Source organism: Schistocerca cancellata, chromosome 8, assembly GCF_023864275.1.
Source record: "Schistocerca cancellata isolate TAMUIC-IGC-003103 chromosome 8, iqSchCanc2.1, whole genome shotgun sequence".
Lineage (NCBI taxonomy): Eukaryota > Metazoa > Arthropoda > Insecta > Orthoptera > Acrididae > Schistocerca > Schistocerca cancellata.
In genome coordinates this window covers 61,963,203-61,980,808 of record NC_064633.1, presented here as the reverse complement: position 1 = coordinate 61,980,808, position 17,606 = coordinate 61,963,203, and the positions used below count along the sequence as shown (strand labels likewise).

General features: G+C 44.0%; 1 protein-coding gene across 1 annotated transcript in view; it reads left to right on the top strand.

The window, feature by feature from the left end:
* The window catches only part of LOC126094948 (myrosinase 1-like), a 105,319-nt gene that overhangs the window by 18,640 nt on the left and 69,073 nt on the right, over positions 1 to 17,606 (top strand). The gene's annotated exons all lie outside the window — the stretch shown is intronic.

Genomic DNA, 17,606 nt, shown 5'->3' with positions numbered 1-17,606 from the left:
CCTCACTAATTCCCACTATATCTAACTTTAGCCTATCCATTTTCATTTTTAAATTTTCTAATCTACCTGCTTGATTAAGGGATCTGACATTTCACGCTCCGATCCGTAGAACGCCAGTTTTCTTTCTCCTGATAACGACGTCCTCTTGAGTAGTCCCCGCCTGGAGATCCGAATGGGGGACTATTTTACCTCCGGAATATTTTACCCAAGAGGATGCGATCATCATTTAATCATACAGTAAAACTGCATGCCCTAGGGAAAAATCACAGCTGTAGTTTCCCCTTGCTTTCAGCCGTTCGCAGTACCAGCACAGCGAGGCCGTTTTGGTTAGTGTTACAAGGCCAGATCAGTCAATCATCCAGACTGTTGCCCCTGCAACTACTGAAAAGGCTGCTGCCCCTCTTCAGGAACCACACGTTTGTCTGGCCTCTCAACAGATACCCCTCCGTTGTGGTTGCACCTACGGTACGGCTATCTGTATCGCTGAGGCACGCAAGCCTCCCCACCAACGGCAAGGTCCATGGTTCATGGGGGGGAGGGGAGGATCTTGTGTTATGTTTATCATATTGATAAGTTTTTGGATACGTCTTGAGGAGAGGAAAGTGCATACCGAATAAGGAAAGAACGCTTCTGTTTAAAAAGACCTGCCTCTGTTCATTAGTTACGTAGCGAACGAAGTTCCAAGAAATGCATCCATGCTGGTTAGCGTCCCCATAGTGTTTCTCACTTTCCTTCCAGAAAACAAAAATTGGATGGTCAAGATAAATAGAGCGCTATGATATTAAAATGTACAAGAATAGCAGAGATAATGCACTTCAACTTCTAGATATGAATGCAAGTAGAATGTAATTTTCGTCAGCAGCGGAGTGTGCACTGTTATGAAACTTCCTGGCAGATGAAAACGGTGTGCTAGGAGGTTTCATATGAGTGCACATTCCGCTGCTGAACGAAAATTTCATTCTGGAAACATTCCCCCAGGCTGTGGCTAAGCTATGTCTGCGCAATATCCTTTCTACCAGAAGTGCTAGTTCTGCGAGGTTCGCAGAGGAGCTTTTGTGAAGTTTGGGAGGTAAGAGACGAGGTACTGGCAGAATTAAGCTGTGAGGACGGGTCGTGAGTCGTGCTTGGGTAGCTCAGTCACAGTTCCGTTCCAGCCGCGCTAGCGAGTTGACGTCGTTTACTGTTTCGGTGCACTTTTGTGTTTACATCTCTGTACTTGTGCTTCGCCGAGTGCTGTCCGTCCGTTAATCTCCGTGTTCGTTCTTATTCCTCGTGATCTGATCGCTCCTGCTGGTCGTGCTGCTCCTAATTGGAATTTCGGTTGTTTAACCGAAATTTCTTCGCTGGATTAACCAGGGCTACAAACCTCAGGAACAATATTCTGGTATTTGCTTTTGACAAGGAATCCCTTCCTGTTCAGACGGCATCCCTGGAAACAGATGACTGGATTACACAGGTAATTGGTCTCATTTCTGAAACCGTCCATACCTGGCAACTGGATCAGGAAAAATACTGCGTTTCTGTCAAGTTATTCAGTGCTGCGACTGTTGATAAAGTATTACGAAAGTGCGGCTATGAAGTAGATTTTGTGCATAGAAATTGTTATAAAAGTAAGGTTTCTATCTACAGAGCTGACATTGATTACAAAACCGTTGGTGTCTTGAATCTTACCATTGAAATTGAAAATGATGAGATTAAGGAAGATCTTTCAAACTACGGAGACGTGTAATCAATTGCAAATGAAAGATGGTCGCCTCGCTTTAAACTGCAATGTTACAACGGGGTCAGCTGTGTAGCGATGAACGTTAAGACAAATATTCCGTCTCACAGAACTTTTTGTGGGTGTAAGCCACAAATTTTTTATACAGGTCAGGAAGCTACATGTCACACACATATGTAGCGAAACAGGCCACTGCAGGCAGGAATGTCCGTGACAAACTGTTGTTCTTAAACGTGATTTGATACGGCGTCAGAAACTTACCTTAAATGATCTGTTACCAAAGAATAGCCCGGATCAACTGGTTGAGGATGTTAACGCAGCGGGCCAAGCTGATGTCTCCCTTCACGATAACAGTCAATTTCCCCCGTTAACAACAAAGGGGAACCCTGTCACCACTACTAGTGAAAATGAAATGCAACCAAAAAAACGACTTCTGGAGACAACCGATAGTTGTTCAGAGGACGAGCTGTCCTCTACAACTCCTTCAGTTCGCAAGCAAAAACAGTGCGATGAGGAGGCAGAAGAACCGGAAGGCAGAATGCGAATGGAAACTGATGAACAGAAAGGTAATAACCATATGGTACCAGAAAATGAAGTGGGTGTAGTCGGTCTTAATTTGGAAGAAACAACAGGTGAAGTAGCAGACTGCAAAGATCAGCAGCTATCTTTTAGTAAATAAATTCAAGGAGAGGTTGTAAAACTGCCGTCTCCATTTGTTTCCCTCGATCAGGAAGTAAATGATATTAATAAACGACAAGGAAGTGGTGGCCAAAATGAAATTACAGGCAACACCGCGGGGCAGGCGCCAGCAACAGAAATTGCGAAAGCGTCTGCCACTGCCCCAGATGAACCGCGAAGTAAAATCAAAACGCAACGAAATGTGAATGTAGCTCGTAACCAAGGGAAGGGAAAATCCGGAAAGGGCGACCCAAGCCCACAGAATGTTCGGTACGGTTCGGTCCTACACGAATCATTCGAGGAAAAATCAGAAAGTTTACTAGGAAATCAGTCTGCTAGCGATACAAGAGAAAACCTCAGAAGTAGGAAAAAAAAAAACGAGACAGTAACTAGTATACTGATTGAAGTGTTATTCCTTGTTCAGTCTTTCGAGAAAACTGTTAATAGTTTAACTGAACCGTGAAACACAGGACACCAAATTAGTTCATCAAAACAACTATATAATGATTTGTAACATACTATTATTTTGTCCAAAATTCTTCATACTCTCTTAGAAGAGCCTTTGTTGTAGTTTGTTTTCTTGTTCTGTCGTCTTGAGTTGCCATGAGAGACTGGTCTAGTATTGTTGCCGGTAGTATAGACTTAATCGAAGTCCTGCCTTAGCAGTCCGTTGTCCGGGGTACACCACCTTGGAGGTTGTCTACACGTCGCACTACAAAATGTTCGTAGGAATCATAATTGGTGCAGCCAAACGTAATATACCTCGAGGGCTCAGGAAACAATACATCTCTTGCTGGGCCCACTCAATAGAAAACTTATATGCAGAATACCAACAAACTGAAAACCCTGATACTGGTAGAAGAATACTATAACAGCTAAATGAAGCAATAATGGATGGACTTGACGTCTAGCTTAAATTTCACTCATTCAAGCAAAGAGGCATAGGGATAATTAAGAAAACTTGTCACTGCAAACAACGTCTGTAATCAGCAACCCAAGATAACGCCATCAGGACTGGCACTACACATAAAATCAATAGAAGGTCCCTGTAGACACAACCATGAAAGAAAAAAGTAAAGAACAAACTGAATGAAGTCAATAGGCACTTACATATGGCGCCACACTATCAGACCCCTTTTCTGAAAGAGACAGAAATGATGCCATCAAAATACTGAAAATGAGAAAAGCCGCAGGACTGGACGGCATATTCCCTGAATTTATAATACACATAGAGGAACATGGAAGCACTTGGCTTAAGAAGTTCTACAATGATATACTGAAGACCGGAATGGTGCCTCAACAGTTCAAGATCGCACACACATTAGCAATTCTCGAATCTGGAAAGTCAGTACATGACCCCTCAAATTACCGGCCAATTGCACTGCTGAGCGTGTGCTTCAAACTACTGGAACGACTCATCCATAACAGAGTACAAGGAATAGTAAACAACAAAACCCCAACATATCATGCTGGATCGAGAAACAAGAGGAGCTGCTGTGAGGACGTCCTAGCATTGACATCCTACATTGAGGCTAGATTCCAAAATAAACTAAGGACGTTAGTGCCTTTTGTTGATCTGTCAGCAACATGTGACACAGGGTGGCTAGATGGACTCCTGCTGAAGTTAAAAAAGCATGTCCCAAATAAGAAACTGACGACACTTATGGGAAATATGTTAAACAACCGTTATTTCAAGGTTAGCGTTGGACAAAAACAGAGCAAGTCATTTTCCTTGAAAAATGGGCTCCCCCAAGGGTCCATCCTTGCATCCCTACTTTTCAATCTGCACACCAGTGACTTTCCAAACGCTGCTAGTGAAAAGTATTGATATGCCGACGACCTTGCTATAGCCATACAAACCAGCACACATGAGGAAGGAGGAACTATGTTACCTAGAGACTTAGAAACTCTCAATACATACTACAAAGCACGGAGACTCTAGCGAAATGCAGCAGAGACAAAAGTCAGCTCATTCCATCTAAACAACAGAATTGCAAACCAGCAGCTGGATGTGAGCTTCCGCCGACAAAAGGTTCGATATAATTTGCAGCCTAAATACCTTGGTGCCACATTAGATCGGTTTCTGATGTATAAAAAACAGAAAAAACAAGCCAAAAACTAAAGACCCGAAACAACATAGTAAAGAAACTGGCTGGTACAACATGGGGTGCCGACGCATCGACTCTACGTACTACGGTACTTACGCTGGTGTGCCCAGTTGCCGAATACTGTGCTCCAGTGTGGCAACATGGTGCCCACACGAGCTAACTGGACGTACAGCTGAACAAGTGAATGAGGATTATTACCGGCACATTAAAATCCACCCCGATCCCCTGGCTGCACACCGTCAGCAACGACGCACCCACTGAATTACGACCTTAAGAAGCAACCAACCGAGAATGGAGGAAACTACACCACCCCGACTACCCACAAGACCTCCCAGTTCATATAGTCTTAAACAACCCTCCCTCAGACCGCTTAAAATCTCGCAATCCACTGTGGCATAATGGAAGGAACGATGAGAAGTTCGACATTAAAGAAGAGTGGTGTAAGAGGTGGAATGCTGCAACAACAGACCCAACAGCCAGCCTACCAGGATTTCATCTGCAGAGTAGTGACTGGATAAGACTGAACAGAATAAGAACTGGCCACGCCAGATGCACAAGTGAGGACTCCGAGATTCTCCAGCCTGTGATTGTGGGACCCAAGAACAAATTGTTCAACATATTGTTAGAGACTGTCCTCAGAGGAAGTACCCTGGACCATATAGTGACTTCATTAATGCTACTCCCTCTGCTGTTAGTTGGATTCAATCGTTAGATATTGAACTATGATTAAATGTATCTGTCTTATTTTTAACTTGCAATTATATCAGTTAAAGTATGCAATAATATTAAGTTAGTAATTTTCACAATTTAAAAAAGTGTGTAAAATTTGTGCCAAAAGTAAAACTAAACTATACGTAAATATTTAACTAGATAGGCACGTAAAATTAAACTTTATGTACCTGTCAGTGTTTGCTGTTGTTGTCATACGATAAATAACTATATAGTGACAGCGCAATGACGCAGTCTTATTCTGTCACCACTGTAAACATAAATAAGATCACGTCTGGTTTGAAATATCGGCACTTAAGGAGTTTTTGTACGAATCCGCGACTGATATTGCCCTGTTACAAAAAGTTCTAACGTCGGATTTAGTCATTCCCGGTTATGTCAGTTACATTAACGTGCCTCACGAAACAAGTGTTGGAACAGCTGTTTTGGTGAGGGAAGGGATTCCAGTAAGTGAGGTGGAACGACTGGAATCCGGAAGGGAATAGGACTAAATATTTATGATGTGACTATCATCAACTTGTATGCCCCTTCAGGAAGTTCTCACCGAGCTGACAGGGCACGTTTCTTCAAAGATGAACTGATATACTTGTTAAGGAAAAATCCAAGATAGTTATTACTTGTAGGTGATTTTAATTGTGTTTTAAATCGAAAAGTTCCGTTACCTAATTTTAATTTCTCAAATGAACTAAAACAACTAGTTACTGGTTTAGAATTAAAGGATGTATGGGAAATCAAATACCCCTCCATTTTTGAGTTCACTTATGTCACAGCAACATCTCGTTTCAGAATTGATTGATTATATATTTCTAAAAATCTTGAAACTTCTGTGACAATAGTACGTACTTTTCAGACCATTCAAGTGTCTTAGCTCGCATAGATGTAACAAGATAGCCAGTTCGCCGATTCAAGAATCAGAGGAATTTGAACATTTCCTGCTTAGTAAGTCATCATTTAGAAGACCTGATTAAAGAAATATGGGCAATATGCCTGCGTGCTCGGAGTAGATATGCCACTGCTATCGACTGGTGGGTTGAAACGGCGAAGCCAAAGTTGAGGAAGGTTCTTATTCAATACAGTGCCCAGAGCGCAAGAGAAATGAAATGCACTATAGAATATTACTATTCTGTTTTGAGAGATCTATATGATAAGGTCTCAGCAGGTTCCTTACGTCGGATAGCAGACCTCAAAAAAGTCAAAGCCAAGTTACTTAATATCAAGAGAAATCAAATCGAGTTTTTGAAAACAAAATCGATGGCAAATTCGGTGTCAGAAGGCGGAACTACTTCCCCATATCATTTAGTGAAGCATACGAAAAACGGAAGAAGGACTTATAGATGAAGTTCGAACAAAACGATTCTCAGAATCTAGCAGGATATCACGGACGAGATTTATCGCTATTATTGCGAGCTATATTCTGTAGATCAACGTAGTGATGCATCCTTGGAAGAATTTATTGACATCCTAGCCCCGCAGCTGACAGAAGATAACAACGAAAATTTACTCAATGTAGTCAGTGAAAAGGACGTGTATCAGACTCTGTGCGCCTCACCACCAAAAAAATTCCCAGGACCGGATGGTCTGCCAGCAGTTTTACATCCGTAACTGGCAAATAGTGGGTGCAAAAATCACGGATATTGTAAATGAAGTTATTCAGGGTAAAATGATTCCGACTGAGTTTAAGGAGAGTAAAATTTTTCTCGTGCCAAAACATAATGGAAACAAAGATTTAAATAATTTTCGTCCAGTTTCACTGCTGAATTATAATTATAAATTAATAGGTAGAATAGTAAACAAGAGAATTTCATGCCTTGCAGATAAAATTATTAGTAAACATCAGAACTGTGCGCAAGGCAGAACCACTTTTCATAATCCAGCAGAATTCAGGGATATCTTTGCAATAACTTCTGTAACAATTATAAAGTGTGCTTTATGGTTTTTTTAGGTTTTTATAAGCCTTCGATGTGGTAAATCACGAATATTTTCTACAGACATTTAGGAAAATAGGTTTAAACGATAGGGTCATACAGTTGATAAAGAACATAGCAACTGGGATAAATGCCAAAACAGCGGTGAACTGTCAACAATAAAACGAGGTGTTCCTCAAGGAAGTTCTCTGTCCATGTCGCTCTTCGCCATTTCACTTGAATCTTTCTTCCGACGTATCCATGCTAGATTAAAAGGCTTAACATTATCAACAAATAATACAGTTATAAGATCCTATGCTGATGATATAGGGGTCATTATAAGGAATAATGAAAAGGTAACGACGCTAGCAACAGTGATTGATACGTACTGTAGAGCGTCTGGAGCCAATGCAAACGAAAAAAAGTAAGATGTTAAATCTCAGATAATGATTTAAACAAAAACAGTCTGATAATATCAACGTCGAGTGGGCAAAATTAGTCCGACAACATAAAACACTTGGGATCACCCTGACAGCATACCGCATGAAAATGACGGCTTTAAATTGGAAAGTGCAAGGAGCCATTATAGAGAATTTAACTCGATATATGAACCAAGTTCGAGGAACAAAGTATATCAACTTACGCATCCTTGCTGAAGCTTACTATACGGCCCAGCTGTTTCCAATACCGAGTATGATAGCGAGGAGAATAACGTCCAGAATCACAAACTTTTTGAGGAAAAGTAAAGCGTTCAGAGCAAGTGCTAAAGTAGCCACTTTAAAATGGTGGACTAGGATTAACTGATATAAAGGGTGAAGCCTCTGCGCTTTTTATCAAGTTAATTTAATAAGAGAATCGTGAGAATGCGTAACCAGACAACTTTTCGAGATCATTAAACCTCGAAGCCTGCTTCCCCCGATTGATGCGCAGAATACTCGTTTAGCGCATGTGAGGGTTTTCTGTATTGAGTTCAGTTATGTAAGTGCCGATTGCAGCGGTCACATGAATAGTTGGAAGTGGGTCCGAGATCGAAAAGCTCTGATTACGACATCCCCTGAGAGTATATCGCTGTCATTGAGCCACAGGCCGGAAGCACGCTGTTTCCCAGAGGCAAAAAATAACGCTCTGTACTGGTTGCTGGGAAATTTTGTTAATTACATCATTAACAAACTAGGATCCGACAGCAACATAGAGTTCAAGGTACACATGCTGTGTGAGTACCACAACAGTAGAAGGTATTCAAGTCACAAGAATAAGTTCGGTAATACGTTAAAAATACGTTAAAATACGTAAAAATACGTAAAAATACGTAAAAATACGTTAAAAATTATATTTGAACGTATGGGCATTGGTTAATATCAAAAAGAAGACTGTGTTGACAGTGATGTACTGTAGTTACCTTAAGGATGTTATTTACATTTTACGCTAAATTTTTAGTGTGTGATTTTTCTACTCCAGAAAGCAGTTTTTGAAATTTTATAAGCTAATGTACAGAACTTATGTGACAGTCATATTGTGTGTCTAATAGTGTCAAAACACAAATCATTAAAGCTGTATTATTGGTTTATAGCATAAATATGAAAACTGACAGTTTTTATGGAAACGTCTTTATCGATTGGTTAAAACCATAAGATACAGTGTAATATTCAATGGCTGACAAATTGCCCAGTTCATTTTTACACTGTGATGCGTCAATCAGTTTTTCAGTGAAAGATCTGTTATATAGGTATGATCACTACAGATAATTAACAATCCATTAATGTTCAGAAAGTGTAGTTGGAAGGCTAGTCCTCTTTATAACATCTCTTTTCCACCATTCTAAAGTATTTAAGAGATTGCCTAATATGATTATTAAATTGTTTTTATGTGCCACGGGCATAAATCTTCCATATTCTGTATAAGTTTTGATAACTTCCCTACAATTGTGTGAAATGCTCATAACTAATCTGACTGATCTGAGAAGGTTAAAGATCGGTTTCTTCCCTTAACCTGTCTCTCACGGAGACGATTTCCTTGTGTGTACATCAATATATTAAAAATTATCCGACAAACTTGCTGGTAAATCCTATTACTGCTTCTGTAAAGATTGGAGCACAAGAAATTCAAATAGCAGTTTTTTTATTTATTCATGTTAGAAGAAGTATGAATGACTTTAAAAAAACTTTTCTTCATATTCTGATTAATTCTTTCTGGTAATTTAGTCAGTAACACAATCTTCCGTTGTATTTCTTTAACATCGGCATAATTGCAATGATCAGACTCTTTTTGTTTAAATCATTTCATGTATAACATGTGTGCATGGTTTGTACATGTACTTAGTACGTATTTTGAATGTGTTATATTGTTCCTTCAATAAATGCTTTGAAAAAAGTAGCTAGAACACATGCCCGAGAAAGACAAAGGTCCCGAGTTCGAGTCTCAGTCCGGCAGGACTGCCAGGAAGTTTCATGAATGCAAGAGCACGTGGCCAACAGCTGAAGGCTCACAATGTGTGATGATGTGTTAATGACATACAGTCTACAACACTGTGCTACTGAGATACGATCTACACGAACATACAGAGTAATCAGTATAACAAAAGCAACGATAAAACACATGTAGAAAAAATACAGTACTTTATGAAGAAGGAACTCAAGAAACACGTACATCCATAACAGCCAGTACACACATTGAATCACCAGTCGGCCCTTGAACATGTTACGACAGAAGTTCAAGGCACGCGATCACCAGTTTATTACAAATTCGCAGTCACAATTCTGCCAGAGTGTGACTTAAGGTTCCCTCTATAATTAGCGCAAGCAATAAAGATAGCTGCGGAAGTGTTGGGCCCACGAAAAATGCACTAGTTCCGCAATAAAGCCTGAGCTGCCTGCAAAACGGTTAGAATCAGTGTCTGGTGGTTGCAAGTTCGTACCGGAAGCAAATGGAACATTTACGCGCCCCTCTTAAACAAGGAGTAGGCGGCAGTTGGACGAATAATAATAGTGAAAGTTTTCGTTAGTGACTCAAACGTACAGGGTGTTTCAAAAATGACCGGTGTATTTGTAACGGCAGTAAAAACTAAACGAGCAGCGATAGAAATACACCGTTTGTTGCAATATGCTTGGGACAACAGTACATTTTCAGGCAGACAAACTTTCGAAATTACAGTAGTTACAATTTTCAACAACAGATGGCGCTGCGGTCTGGGAAACTCTATAGTACGATATTTTCCACATATCCACCATGCGTAGCAATAATATGGCGTAGTCTCTGAATGAAATTACCCGAAACCTTTGACAACGTGTCTGGCGGAATGGCTTCACATGCAGATGAGATGTACTGCTTCAGCTGTTCAATTGTTTCTGGATTCTGGCGGTACACCTGGTCTTTCACGTGGCCCCACAGAAAGAAGTCACAGGGGTTCATGTCTGGCGAATAGAGAGGCCAATCCACGCCGCCTCCTGTATGTTTCGGATAGCCCAAAGCAATCACACGATCATCGAAATATTCATTCAGGAAATTAAAGACGTCGGCCGTGCGATGTGGCTGGGCACCATCTTGCATAAACCACGAGGTGTTCGCAGTGTCGTCTAAGGCAGTTTGTACCGCCACAAATTCACGAAGAATGTCCAGATAGCGTGATGCAGTTATCGTTTCGGATCTGAAAAATGGGCCAATGATTCCTTTGGAAGAAATGGCGGCCCAGACCAGTACTTTTTGAGGATGCAGGGATGATGGGACTGCAACATGGGGCTTTTCGGTTCCCCATATGCGCCAGTTCTGTTTATTGACGAAGCCGTCCAGGTAAAAATAAGCTTCGTCAGTAAACCAAATGCTGCCCACATGCATATCGCCATCATCAATCCTGTGCACTATATTGTTAGCGAATGTCTCTCGTGCAGCAATGGTAGCGGCGCTGAGGGGTTGCCGCGTTTGAATTTTGTATGGATAGAGGTGTAAACTCTGGCGCATGAGACGATACGCTGACGTTGGCGTCATTTGGACCGCAGCTGCAACACGGCGAACGGAAACCCGAGGCCGCTGTCGGATCACCTGCTGCACTAGCTGCGCGTTGCCCTCTGTGGTTGCCGTACGCGGTCGCCCTACCTTTCCGGCACGTTCATCCGTCACGTTCCCAGTCCGTTGAAGGTTTTCAAACAGATCCTTTATTGTATCGCTTTTCGGTCCTTTGGTTACATTAAACCTCCGTTGAAAACTTCGTCTTGTTGCAACAACACTGTGTTCTAGGCGGTGGAATTCCAACACCAGAAAAATCCTCTGTTCTAAGGAATAAACCATGTTGTCTACAGCACACGTGCACGTTCTGAACAGCACACGCTTACAGCAGAAAGACGACGTACAGAATGGCGCACCCACAGACTGCGTTGTCTTCTATATCTTTCACATCACTTGCAGCGCCATCTGTTGTTGAAAATTGTAACTACTGTAATTTCGAAAGTTTGTCCGCCTGAAAATGTACTGTTGTCCCAAGCATATTGCAACAAACGGTGTATTTCTATCGCTGTTCGTTTAGTTTTTATTGCTGTTTCAAATATACCGGTCATTTTTGAAACACCGTGTATGATGCGAAGCGTGAGCGTGGTGTCAGTGTCTAGAATTGGAAGGCGCGCCATTTATCTGAGATTGACCGAGTGCAGACTGTGATGACCCGGAGGCTCGGAGGGAGCATTTCGAAAATTGCGTGTCCTGTCGGGTGTTCGAGGAGCGCTGTGGTGAGTGTCTTCAACGCGCGGTGAAACCACGTCCAGACGTCGGGAAGTTGGGCGGTCACAACTCATGAAGGATGTCGGACGTCATATGCTGGGCAGACTGGTAAAACAGGACAGGCGGTGAACTGTGCCGGAAATCAGACTTAAGTGTGTTTGAACACACAGTGCACCGAACACTCATAACGATGTGCTCCCGCGATCGACGACCCACGCATGTGCCAATGTTAACACCACGACATCGGCAAGTAAGACTGAAACGAGCACGTGACCATCGACACTGTGGACCTTGGCGCAGTGACAGAGCGTTGCGTGGTCTGATGAATCCCGAGACCTCCTTCATCGTGCCGATGAGAGGGCGCGAATCCGTCGTCTTCCAGGGCAACAGCTCCTTAACACGTGTACTGCCGGACGGAGACAAGCTGGCGGCGTCTCCCTTATGCTCTGGGGAACATTTACGTTGGCAGCCATGGGTTCAGTGGAGTTCGTGCAAGGCACCATGACGGCCAAGGAGTATCGTACACTAGTTAGGGATCACGTACATCCCTTCATGTTAGCCGATGGCAATAGCATTTTTCAACAAGATAATTCGTCATATCACAAAGCCAAGGATGTGATGGAGTAGTTCAGGAATACAGTGGCAAGTTCCAACTGATGTGTTGGCCCCCCAACTCACCAGATCTGAACCCGATGGAACACAAAAAGGACGTGATCGAGTGTGACGTCAGAGCTCATCGCCCGCCTCCCCGAATTTACGGAAATTAGATGACTTGTGTGCGCAGATGTGGTACCAACTGCCTCCAGTGATCTACCAAGACCTCACTGCGTCCATGCCACGACGCGTCGCCGCTGTTATCTGTGTCAAAAGCGGACATATCAGTTGTCAGGTAGTTGGTCGTAATGTTCCGGCTGATCAGTGTAAAGGTAGATGAGATGCTAGCCAAGCCTGAAGCCTGCGATGTTGCGTCTCACCACGAACGCCATCTGTGGAATGCCCTCGATGTGTTACAGGCGTTAGTCGTGTTCAGGACAGTGTTCTGCGTAGTTGGGACTGCAATATGTCTAAGCTCGGAGCACTGGCAAGTTGTTGGGTCTCGTATAGTGGGTGAATCCGTAAGCAAGGTAGCCGGAATGGCTGGTCTTTCGAGAGGCACCGTATCGAAGATGTATACCGCATACAGGTAAAGCGGAAGAACTTAAGTGACAACGCGGATGGAAATGTATCTTCACTGAACGCGACGGACGGTCATTGAAGAGAATAATCACTAAAAAGAAGATTACGAAAGCTGCAAAAGTCACTGAAGAACTGAATGCCACCCGCACATCCTGTCAGCACCAAAACAACACGAAGGGTCTCCGTAAATGGGGAACTGCGGGGATAGCTGGAATTCCAAAACCGCTCATTAGCAATGCTAATGTCCGTAACAGGATATCGTGGTGCCGAAGCTGTAATACCTGGACAAGGCAGAAATGTAAAAAAGTCATTTAGTCCGATTAGTTATGTTTCGCACTGTGTCCAACTTCTGACCAATTTTACGTGCCAAGAATGAAACATTGCGGGGTTTCGGCAATTATTTAGGCACCCATTATCGTGGTACTTTGTGGTCCCCACGGTTACTCTAAAAGGTCATATAACCACCAAGGAGTCCGCACCTCGTGGTCTGGCGGTAACGTTCTCGCTTCCCGCGCACGGGGTCCCGGGTTCGATTCCCGGCGGGGTCAGAGATTTTCTCTGCCTCGTGTTGACTGGCTGTTGTGTGCTCCTCATCATCATTGACTCGCAAGACGCCGAAGTGCTGTTAACTAAAAAGGACTTCCAATACGGTGGCCGAACTTCCCCGCACGGGGCCTCCCGGCCAACAATGCCATACGATCATTTCCTTTTTACCATCAAGGAGTGGGTGACCATTTTGGCTTGTCAAGTCCATGCCGTGGTACAGTCTTTGTTTCGCAGTGGTGATGCTGTGTTCCGAGACGCCAAGGCCCTTGTTCACACAGCTTGCACCGACCCGGGTTTTGAGTGCACCAGGATGAATTGTCGAGTCTCCCCTGCGCGCCACAGTCATCAGATCTCAATACTACTCAGCCTTACGTGTTTACTTTAGAGAGAAGTGTGGTTGGTATCTTCCTTCATCATCGTTACTTAAACTTGTTGCTATTTTTCGGGATGAATGGTGGAAGATACCTTTGAAAACCATTCACCTTCTGCATTTATTCATTCCGAGACGGCGGGAAGCTATATTTTGAATGGCAACAGTTTTTCTACACCGCACTGGACACTGTGTTTCGTGTTTTGTGTTTCCACGTTTTTGACCACCCCGTGTCGAAGCAGAGTATAAGACAAAGTGTCTGAAACGCTGGTTCGTCTATCATCTCGTGGAGACGGGAGCAATCGGAGTGATTTTTTGTGGCTTGCTGCGCCCGACTAAAGCGACTAGATAAGTGCTCGAATTACGGTGCTTAAAACGGCATCTTTAACCGCCAGCAGGGTAACTTCTAACAGGTAGCAACTTAGTGATTGTCATATACAAATCTCCCACATCAGCAACAGCAGTCTTCTGTTTTGTTTCGCGGGAGATAACGTTGATTCATCATGATCTCTCTCACGGGTAGGACGCTATCTCAGAGCAGCTCCTTCGTTGCTGCCGTTTTCTTCTTTTATTGGATGGACTCGAGATAGTCATCTTTCGTTTTTTGGACGTCATACAAAAAGGATGCATTATATACATATTTTGATACGTTCTGAATTTTAATTTTAATTTTACCTCTTCATAAATAAATTCTTAATAATATAAATACCGCCTTCCGCATTGTTTGTTTGTATTAAGCAAACCCTGTATATTTTGTTATTTACCGGAGCAAAGAAAATATTATTTGGTTACGTCGTCTCTGAGTGAAAAGAAATACACTCCTGGAAATTGAAATAAGAACACCGTGAATACATTGTCCCAGGAAGGGGAAACTTTATTGACACATTCCTGGGGTCAGATACATCACATGATCACACTGACAGAACCACAGGCACATAGACACAGGCAACAGAGCATGCACAATGTCGGCACTAGTACAGTGTATATCCACCTTTCGCAGCAATGCAGGCTGCTATTCTCCCATGGAGACGATCGTAGAGATACTGGATGTAGTCCTGTGGAACGACTTGCCATGCCATTTCCACCTGGCGCCTCAGTTGGACCAGCGTTCGTGCTGGACGTGCAGACCGCGTGAGACGACGCTTCATCCAGTCCCAAACTGCTCAATGGGGGACAGATCCGGAGATCTTGCTGGCCAGGGTAGTTGACTTACACCTTCCAGAGCACGTTGGGTGGCACGGGATACATGCGGACGTGCATTGTCCTGTTGGAACAGCAAGTTCCCTTGCCGGTCTAGGAATGGTAGAACGATAGGTTCGATGACGGCTTGGATGTACCGTGCACTATTCAGTGTCCCCTCGACGATCACCAGTGGTGTACGGCCAGTGTAGGAGATCGCTCCCCACACCATGATGCCGGGTGTTGGCCCTGTGTGCCTCGGTCGTATGCAGTCCTGATTGTGGCGCTCACCTGCACGGCGCCAAACACGCATACGACCATCATTGGCACCAAGGCAGAAGCGACTCTCATCGCTGAAGACGACACGTCTCCATTCGTCCCTCCATTCACGCCTGTCGCGACACCACTGGAGGCGGGCTGCACGATGTTGGGGCGTGAGCGGAAGACGGCCTAACGGTGTGCGGGACCGTAGCCCAGCTTCATGGAGACGGTTGCGAATGGTCCTCACCGATACCCCAGGAGCAACAGTGTCCCTAATTTGCTGGGATGTGGCGGTGCGGTCCCCTACGGCACTGCGTAGGATCCTACGGTCTTGGCGTGCATCCGTGCGTCGCTGCGGTCCGGTCCCAGGTCGACGGGCACGTGCACCTTCCGCCGACCACTGGCGACAACATCGATGTACTGTGGAGACCTCACGCCCCACGTGTTGAGCAATTCGGCGGTACGTCCACCCGGCCTCTCGCATGCCCACTATACGCCCTCGCTCAAAGTCCGTCAACTGCACATACCGTTCACGTCCACACTGTCGCGGCATGCTACCAGTGTTAAAGACTGCGATGGAGCTCCGTATGCCACGGCAAACTGGCTGACACTGACGGTGGCGGTGCATAAATGCTGCGCAGCTAGCGCCATTCGACGGCCAACACCGCGGTTCCTGGTGTGTCCGCTGTGCCGTGCGTGTGATCATTGCTTGTACAGCCCTCTCGCAGTGTCCGGAGCAAGTATGGTGGGTCTGACACACCGGTGTCAATGTGTTCTTTTTTCCATTTCCAGGAGTGTATTATAATGTGAAAGATAAGACAAGAAGGTGCAAGCTGGTAAATTTTCTGTGACAGTATTTGTCCAGCGTTGGGAAGAGACTTGGTGGCGTACAGTTCCTGAGCGGCAGTCTCTGCGCAAATGCACTGGGTTAAATTCAAAATATCTCCGAGGTGATTCATCAGGTGAAGTCATGCGACACTGTTGATGGTGACCCCCCCCCACCCCCATCAGGTGTGGACGTTACGCTCGGCGGCCCTCTTGTCCTGTTAGAGAGGAATAGGTAGGCTCTAGCCCTCACGGAGGTTTACCAACAGTCGTTGTTCCCGCAAACCATATGCAACTGGAACATAAAGCAGCCTCCGCCAAGAACCGTAAGGTGGCTAGCAGAAGTACACAGATGTTGGTGTAGGTGGGGAGCAGGCTATGTACCGGCATCAGGTTTCAGCCTGTCCCACATCTCCTCATCATCACACAGCACAAACATAACGCTGCATTGTACACACACCGAATACACTGAACTACAATCTACAGAAACGCATACGACAAAATTCTCTGTATGGTGACAAAAGTGGCAATTGACTGTAATTAACGAAGAGTGTGAAGCAATCCACATGAGTACGAAAATCAGTCGGCTAAATTTCGGCTACAGGATAATACACACAAATTTAAAGGCTGTAAATTTAACTAAGTACCGGTACTTAAGGATTACAATTACGAATAATTTAAATTCAAATACTCATACAGATAACGTTGTGGGGAAAGCAAATTGCGATTTTTGTGCAGAACAGTTAGAGAATGCATCAGGTCTACTAAAGGGTTTGCTTACACTACGTTCGTCCGCCCTCTTCTGGACTATTGCTGTGCGGTGTGGGATGCGCGTCAGATAGGACTGACGGAGGAAATCGAAAAAGTTCAAAGAAGGTAGCTCGTTTCGTATTATCGCGAATAGGAGGGAGGTAATCACGGATATGATACGCGAAATGGGGTGGCAGTCATTAAAACAAAGGCGTTTTTCGTTGTGGTGGTATCTCCTCACGAAACTCCAACCACCAACATTCTCCTCAGGATGTGAAAATATTTTGTTGGTGCCCACCTATGCAGGGAGAAATGGTCATGTTCATAAAATAAGAGAAATCAGAGCTCGCACGGAAACATTTAAGTGTTCCTAATTCCCGTGCGCTGTTCGAGAGAGAAAAGGTAGAGTCAGAGCTTTAAGGTGGTTCGATGAACCGTCCGCCACAGCATTTAATTGCGAACTGCAGAGTAATCGTGTTTATTTCGATGTAGATGCATCCACAAGGAAAGGGGCCGTCGTCCGCGGAGAAAGAATACCCTTTTTAACACGAGCCTAAGTCCACCCAGTGGGATATTCCAGCTAATAATGCTACACAACTTTTACATCAGAATATGTAAAGTTTTATGCACATGTACTAAAGGGATAGCAATTT